This window comes from Peromyscus maniculatus, chromosome 8, assembly GCF_049852395.1.
Source record: "Peromyscus maniculatus bairdii isolate BWxNUB_F1_BW_parent chromosome 8, HU_Pman_BW_mat_3.1, whole genome shotgun sequence".
In the NCBI taxonomy this organism is placed as follows: Eukaryota; Metazoa; Chordata; class Mammalia; order Rodentia; family Cricetidae; genus Peromyscus; species Peromyscus maniculatus.
In genome coordinates this window covers 10,844,194-10,853,062 of record NC_134859.1, presented here as the reverse complement: position 1 = coordinate 10,853,062, position 8,869 = coordinate 10,844,194, and the positions used below count along the sequence as shown (strand labels likewise).

The following is an 8,869-nucleotide window of genomic DNA, read 5'->3' as shown; positions in this document are numbered from 1 at the left end:
CTGTCAAGTTTGATGACCTGTATTCCATTCCCAGAACCCCCATGGTACAAGGAGACAACCAGCTCCCACAAGTTGTCCCATGAACTTGACATGTGTGCCATGTCACAGATGTACATACATAAAAAATTAATTCAACGTGCCTGGACTGAGTCTACCAGGTTGATTGAAGTCCTCGGGGGAGGATTTGCCCTGGAGGAGGTGGGAATGGGGGGTAGGCTGGGGGTAAGGGGAGGGTGTGGGAGGGGGGAGAATAGGGGAACCCGTGGCTGATATGTAGAACTGAATGGTATTGTAAAATAAAAAAATAAAAAAAAGGAAAAAAATTAATTCAAGAAAATTTAAAGGAAGGAAAGAATATGAAAAGGAGACATCTTTGAATCCTTGGGAAGCTCAATTTTTTTTTTAATGTGTATGAATGTTTCACCTGTAAGTACATCTGTGTATCAGGTGTGCACCTGGTGCCCTATGAGGCCAGAAAAGGGCATTGGAGCCCCTGGAACTGGAGTTGGAGATGGTTGTGAGCACCGTATGGGTGCTGGGAATTGAACCCAGATCCTCTGGAAGACCAGCCAGGGCTGACTGCTGAGTCGTCTCTGCAGCCCTTAGGTTTTTTTGGGGGGGTTGTTTGTTTTTGTTTGGGGTCAGGTTTTTTTTCCACTTGGAAAATGTTAGCATTTAATTAATCTCCCTGGGTGGCTTAATTAACCTCCAACACCCTTGATCTTCTCTTCAGCTCATCTGCTGAAGCATTTGGCTTTCATGATGACAGGCTGCTTAGGGAGCTGTCCCTTCCCCAGAACTCTGGAGTAGCCCCAGCCCACAGCATCCATGATGACAGCAGCCCCAGTCTTGTTCTTTGCAGGGTTGACGCGTGTCTGCTCTCTGACCAGTGTCCACAATGTATCCAGGTTGACAGTCGGGCAGAAGCTCTGGTTCCTCTTGAAGTGGTAATGCCTCATACCAGCTTTCCCAAAGTACCCTGGATGGTATTTGAGAGGTTGACCCTGTGGTGATGCATTCCCGTGGCCTCGTGGGTGCTTGTGGTGTTTACCAGTGCAGCTGTGGCTCACGTAGTCCCGGAGTTCCCGGGTCTTCCTCGGTCTGGATGGCATGGCGGCGGCAGAAAGGAAAGCTGTTTTTGTTTTTTTTGAAACAGGGTCTCCTGTATTCCAGACTGACCTCAAACACTTCCTCCCAAGAGCTGGGATAATGGGTATGCACCACCCAAGACTTTTATATCCTACAACCACCTCCCACCCCTCTATAATCAGGGCCTTATTCAGACTTTCAAGTACTCTTCTGAAAATGTACCCCTCCTGTCACCCTTGCTTAGGTGTGACCTTGAGTTGGTCCAGGTTTGTCTCCCAGAGAAGAGGCAGTGTACTTTGGCCCCTTCCTTCCAAAAGAAAAGACATGATGGAGGGGACCCACAAAGACTCTAATTCTTGGAGTGCTTTGAGATGTCAGAATTTAAAGGCTGACATTCGGATGCTGGAGAGATGACTTAGCAGTTAAGAGCATTTGCTGGTGTGCCAGAGGACCAGAGTTCTGTGCTAGCCCCGTCTCAGCTGGCTCACAGCTACCTGTAACTCCACCTGGAGGAAATTGAATGCCCTCTTCTGGCCTCCTCAGGTGCCACACACATGTGCAGATGCACACATACATGTAATTAAAAATAAAAAATAGTGTCTGGAGTCGTGGTGGCTCACACTTTTAATCCCGGCATTCCAGAAACAGAAGCAGGCTGATCTCTGTGAGTTTGAGGACAGCTAGAGTTATGTAACAAGTTCCAGGCCAGGCAGCCTTACATAGTGAGAATTTGCCTCAAAAAGTGGGGGGTTGGGGGGAAGTGGGTGCTGGAGAGATGGCTCAGTGGTTAGAGCACTGGCTGCTCCTCCAGAGGACCCAGATTTGATTGAGAGCACCCACATGGTGGCCCACAACCATCTATAACTCCAGTTCCAGGGGACCCAGTGCTCTCTTCTGGCCTCTTTGGGCACCAGGCACGCACGCACCTGGTACACAGACAAAACATTCATTTTTTTTTTTTTTCAGGCAAAACATTCATTAAAAAAAAAAAAAAAAAAAAAAAAAACTTGAAAGACTGGCAATATGACTCAGCAGGTAAAAACATTTGCTGTATAAACTTCACCACCTGATTTCAATCCCTGGACCCTATGGGGGATTTCTACACATGCTCACACCACGGTTGATGTATATGTGTATTCACATGCACACAATAATACCAATAGTAAGGTTTATAGGGCATAACAGTGCATGCCTTTAATACCAACACTCTGGAAACAGAGGCAGGTAGATCTCTGCAAGTTTGAGGCCAGCCTGGTCTACATAGTGAGATCCAGGGTAACAAAGTGAGACCCTGTTAAAAAACAAGAATAGGGCTGGGGAGATGGCTCAGAGCACTGGCTGCTCTTCCAGAGATCCTGAATTCAATTCCCAGCAACCTCGTGGTGACTAACAACCATCTGTAATGAGATCTGGCGCTCTCTCCTGGCCTGCAGGTAGAACACTGTATACATAATAAAGATATCTTTAAAAAAAATAAAAACTGCAACCACACTTACTGTAGTGGCTTAGGCCTGAGATTTGAGCACTTGAGAAGATGAGGCAGAAAGACTGAGTTCGAGGCCAGTCTGTGGTACAGTGGGAGATCCTGTCTGAAAAATAGAATAAACAGCCGGGCGGTGGTGGCTCTCGACTTTAATCCCAGCACTCAGGAGGCAGAGGCAGGCAGATCTTTGTGAGTTCAAGGCCAGCCTAGTCTACAAAGTGAGTTCCAGGAAAGGCGCAAAGCTGCACAGAGAAACCCTGTCTCGAAAAGCCAAAAGAAAAGAAAAAGCCAAAAAAAAAAAAAAAAAAAAAAAAATAGAACAAACAAAAATCCTATTCCTGAGGAAGAGCTTCAGAGCGGCTACGGTTTTCTTCCCAATCTTTCTTTCTTTTCTCCGAACCCCCCTCCCCACCCTCCCCAAGCTAGGGTTTTTCTGTAGCTTTGGCTGTCCTGGAACTCACTCTGTAGCCCAGGCTGGCCTCAAATGCATAGAGATCTGCCTGCCTCTGCCTCCCGAAGGCTGGGATTACAGGTTTGCACCTTCACTGCCTGGCTTCCCAACACTTTTCTTATTGTTTAAATTATGTCTCTGTGTCTTTGAGGGGGGTATGTGTACATGTGTTCCGGTGCCAGCAGAGATCAGAGATGTCTTATCTCCTGGAGCTGGAGTTACAGATGGTTGTGACCCACAAAATGTGGACGCTGAGAACTGAACTTTGTCCTCTCCAAGAGCAGGGCATGCTCTTAACCGCTGAGTCATCTCTCTGGCTCCTGCACTTTTTCTTATTTTTATTTTGCAGTACTGGGACTTTGTACACACTAGTCAAGTACTTTGTTACTGAGTCACGTTCCCCAGACCTGCTGTATGTTTTAATCCCGGTGGAGGAGGGATAGATTTTTCCTGTTTCTAAACAGCTGCCCTAAATGTGTCTAGGGTACTGTTATTTTGAGCTCCTATTGCTACATAACAAATTTCCACAAGGCTAGTGGGTTAAAACTGTATCAGGTCCCAGGGCTGTGGTGGCGGCCTTTAATCCCAGCACTCGGGAGGCAGAGCCAGGTGGGTCTCTGTGTGTTTGAGGCCAGACTGGTCTACAAAGCGAGTTCCAGGAAAGGTACAAAGCTACACAGAGAAACCCTGTCTCAAAAAAACAAAAAAAAAAGTATCAGGTCTTGGGATGTACCTCAGGACAGTGCTCATCTAGCATGCATGAAATGCATGAAGCCCTGGGTTTGATCTCTAGTACCACACAAACCAATGCCTTTTGTGCCAGCACTCCAAAGGTGGAGGCAGGAAAATCAGAAATTCAAGGTCATCCTTTTGCTTCAAGGCCCGTCTTAAAAAACAAATAAAACCCTATACCCACATATCAATTATAATAAACGAGTAACTGTGTGCCAGTGTTGTGTGGCTAAACTTTCCTGGGGTAGACACAACACACATCTGCTCACCCCAGATAGGGAAGCCCACGACAGACCGAAGTGTGGATACCACCGAAGTCCAGTTTGGTGAACCAATGAGTGTTACTGGACTTACAGGAACATGGGTGAGGGGTACTTACAGAAACATAGGTGAGGGGTACTTACAGGAGCATGAGTGAGGGGTACTTACAGGAGCATGGGTGAGGGGTACTTACAGGAAAGTGGATGAGGGGTACTTACAGGGATGTGGGTGAGGGGTACTTACAGGGGCATGGGTGAGGGGTACTTAAAGGGGCGTGGGTGAGGGGTTACTTACAGGAACGTGGATGAGGGGTACTTACAGGGGCGTGGGTGAGGGGTACTTACAGGGGCGTGGGTGAGGGGTACTTACAGGAACGTGGGTGAGGGGTACTTACAGGGGCGTGGGTGAGGGGTACTTACAGGGGCGTGGGTGAGGGGTACTTACAGGAGCAGAAGTGACTCGAAGACAAACGGATGCATTACCAAGACCCACCCCAGCTCACAACATCCGGGAAACCCAGAGCACGCTGAATAGCCTGCAGACAGTTCAACAGCTTGAAGAGTGTCCTGAGTGGTTTGGTCTAAGCCCCTTCCAGGCTGTTAGACTGGTTTCTGCTTCTCTCAGGTCTGGTCTTGAAGGGAGCAGGCAAAAGCACCTTGGCGTAAGTACTGCCATTTTGACTTCAGATTCCCTTTTGCCTGTAGGGTGAAGTTTAGTTCAGATTCTCAAGTCCTAGGGGAGCTGAGAACTGACCAACATCCTCCCTCAACCAATAAAATAGTTGTTAGGCATCTTTAGTTCTTTAGAAACATTGTGGCTGTTCCTAACAACAGAAGAAACAAATGAATCCGATTGGTTGGACTGAAAGGCTTACATTGTATATCAGTCAACAATGATGGAACAGTCAAGGAAGCCCCTAATTTCGCCGGGCGGTGGTGGCGCACGCCTTTAATCCCAGCACTCGGGAGGCAGAGCCAGGCGGATCTCTGTGAGTTCGAGGCCAGCCTGGGCTACCAAGTGAGCTCCAGGAAAGGCGCAAAGCTACACAGAGAAACCCTGTCTCGAAAAACCAAAAAAAAAAAAAAATTTCTAAATCCTGAATGGCAAAAATTGTAACCGTAACTTGGCAACAAATGTTTGCAAATTTTATGCTTGTAAACCCCACTTCTGCCCCTACTAGGGGCTGTCAGGAGAAGCAAGGCTCCCGAGTCCTTGTCTTGCAACCCTGATCAATGAGTGACCTGCTTTGCTTATGTTGTGAACTATTAAAATCTTTGAAACCCACAAGTGTTGTCTCTCTTCTCCTCGTGGAGCATAACGGGCTAGGTATAACAGTCTCAAGAGTTTTCATTGCAAGTTTTCTGATCATCGGAAAGGGATTCTCAGTTTTTATTACTCTGGCAGAGCAGATCATAGTGAATCTGATCAGTTTCAGGGACTTCCTGAAGCAGTTTTGAGTTGTTTGTATTCCTGATTAAGGAGCTTGCCTACAGGGAATGTTTCAATCTAGGATTAAATTATTACACAACAATCAGTACCATAACTAGAGTTTCATCATTTTCATGTGCCACAAAATATAATTAATTTTTTTAATTATGCCATACTTTAGGTCACAAGTCTAGGCCATGTGACTAAGCCAGACTCTGTGTTTGGAGCCTTAGTGGATGAAATCAAGAGTGTAGGCCTCTGAGACTTGGGATGCTCCTCCAAGCCCTCTGATTGTTGTTTGTAGAATTCTTCCTTTTGGCTGTAGAGCTGAGGCACCCACTGTCTCAATGACTTGTCTAGGGACCATTCTCACCTCAAGTCCCAGGTCCCCTCCATGTAAGCAACATTCCCTCACTGCAACCTCTCTTTCTCTGTGTCTCTGTCTCTGCTCTCTTTAAGGTTGGATATTAAGTTGCCCAGGCATTACTCTTGAACTTCTGGACTCACATGGTCCTCCTGCCTTTCTCCAAGTCACTGGGCCTACGGGTAACCACTCCTGTGTCTGCTCAAGCCTTCTCTTGCTTGGACTCGATAACGTCCTCATCTCTAAACAGCTGGAGAAAGCCCTGCTTGTGGAGAGCTTGCACCACTAGACTAGGTCAGGCCCGCCAAATGATCTCCAAGATCACCAACCACAGGAGTCATAGATCCATAGCTCCACCACACTGGCCCAGGGAATTAAAACAAGATGAGAGGCTAGGCGTGGTAGTACATACCTGGGATACCTGGGAAGCTGAGACAGATGCACCCTGAGTTCTAGGATAACCTGGGCAACATAAGAAGTTTAAGACCAGCCTGTACATACTGAGACCTTGTTTCAGAAAAAAAGAAAAAAGAAAAGGAGAAGTAGCCATGAGGGTCACTGGGTGTCTTAGGGTTTCTATTACTGTGAAGAGACACCATGACCACGGCAGCTCTTACAAAGGAAAATATTTGGGGGCTGGAGAGATGGCTCAGAGGTTAAGAGCACCGACTGCTCTTCCAGAGGTCCTGAGTTCAATTCCCAGCACGCACATGGTGGCTCACAACCATCTGCAATATGATCTGGCACCCTCTTCTGTATACATAATAAATAAATAAATCTTTAAAAAAATACTTAAAAAAAAGGAAAATATTTAATTGGGGTAGCTCTCTTACAGTCAGAAGTTCAGTCCATTATCATCATGGTAGGACATGGTGGTGTGCAGGCAGACATGGTGCTGGAGAAGTAGCCCAGTGTCCTACATCTTGGCTTGCAGAAAGTGGTCTAAGACACTGGGCAGCCGGGCAGTGGTGGCGCACGCCTTTAATCCCAGCACTCGGGAGGCAGAGCCAGGCGGATCTCTGTGAGTTCGAGGCCAGCCTGGGCTACAGAGTGAGTTCCAGGAAAGGCGCAAAGCTACACAGAGAAACCCTGTCTCGAAAAACCAAAAAAAAAAAAAAAGACACTGGGCAGTATCTTGAGCATATCTGAGACCTCAAAGCCCACCTCCACAGTGACACACTTCCTCCAACAAGGCCACACCTCCTAGTAGTGCCACTCCCTTTGGGGGCCACTTTCTTTCAAATCACCACACTGGGGATCATAGATATTCTGTTACATGTTACACAAAGGGGGACATGAAAAAGAAACAGCAAATTAAGAGACTTTCTAAGGGCATACAGAAAACTGGAGATGGATCTGTAATGGTTAATTTTAATTGTTAACCTGACACACCCTAGAATTACCTGGGAAGGGAGTCTCAGTGAGAAACTGTCTAGATCAGGTTGGCCAGCAGGTATGTCTGGGTGGCATTGTCTTGATTCTATTAATTGATGTGGGAAGATCCAGTCCCCTAGATAGCGTCACCTGTCAGTCTGTTGCTGCCCAGGTGTCTGAAGGAGACTCAGTCGGGAGATTGTCTTAATCAGATTGGTCTGTCAGCATGTTTGTGGGGCATTTTCTTAATTGCTAATTGATGTAGGAGGACCCTCTTCACTGTGGGCAGTATGTCCCTGGGCAGGTGGATCTGGGCTGTATAGAAAAGCTAGCTGAGGATCTCAGTGAGTTTGAGGCTAGCCTGGTCTACAGAACGAATTCCAGAACAAGAGCTACACAGAGAAACTGTCTCAAAAAAGGAAGAAAAAAAGAAAAGCTGGCTGAGCATGAAAGAGGGAGCAGGTCTGCCATCAGCCTTCCTGTGTGGTTCCTGCCTCCTGCCCTGACTGCCCTCAGTGATGGATTATGACTGCAAATAGGCATGGAAATTAACCCTTTCTTCTCCAAGCTGATTTGGGTCAGGATGTTTGTTACAATGACAGACAGCAAACCAGAACACCCAGGGTAAAAGTGGGCAGCGCTATCCCTGTGTTTGGGTACTAGATTTTATATACATATGATGTGTGTGTGTGTGTGTGTGTGTGTGTGTGTGTGTGTTATAAAAGAGAATGTGAGCTGAATATCGCATGCATGAGTTAATTCAGTTTCTCTCTGCTCTGGACTGGGGATGCAGTGACTAGCACTTCACCTTGACTCCTGACTATAACCTAGAATCGTGATCTGAAATTAACCCTTACTCACCTAACTTGCTTTTTTTTTTTTCCTTTTTTGTTTTTTCAAGATGGAGTTTTTCTGTATAACAGCCCAGGCTGTCTTGGAACTCACTCTGTAGACCAGGCTGGCCTCGAACTCACAGAGATCCGCCTGCCTCTGCCTCCCGAGTGCTGGGATTAAAGGCGTGCGGCATCACTGCCCAGCCACCTGTTTCTTCAAAGCAAGAGGAAATGAAACTAAGACTACACCAGCAGGATTGTCCCTAGCTTCAATGTGACCACTTTTCTTGTACGTGTGTGCACTATATATAGTAGGAACAAGAGTAGGGATGGGCATGGACCAGTTAAACCCTGGTGTGCTCTGTGGGAAAACAGAATCTGTTGCGGATAAAGTGAACCCCAGCAGGGCCTGGTGGTGCACGCCTTTAATCCCAGCACTCGGGAGGCAGGGGTAGGTAGAGCTCTGTAAACGCAAGGCCCCCTGGGCTGCACAGTTAGTTCCAGGAAAGCCGGGGCTCTGTAGAGACAGCCTGTCTCAAAAGCATCAGAATAAAATTTTAAAAAAGGACACCAATTAATGGAGCAAAGATGAGACTTAAAGAATTAAGACATCAATGTCTGGGAAAGGACCCGACGATCTGAGTGGGACAAGGGTTAAATGCCCCTGTTGGGATTAGGAGCAAATCCAGTATCCTCAATACCCCAGTCACCGGGCCCAACAAAGCTGCCACCCCAAACCACTAGAGGGCGCCTGGCACACACGCCGCTTTGTGGACAACAACCCAGGAACGTGTGGGGCTGACCAGAACATTCATCCTGGGGTGGCCGCTCTGGCATCCCCAAAGCCCTTCAGA

General features: G+C 47.2%; 1 pseudogene; it reads right to left on the bottom strand.

The window, feature by feature from the left end:
• Positions 1-629: 629 nt before the first annotated feature.
• LOC102908675 (large ribosomal subunit protein uL15 pseudogene) lies at positions 630-1,151 on the bottom strand (annotated as a pseudogene).
• Between the last annotated feature and the right edge of the window lie 7,718 nt (positions 1,152-8,869).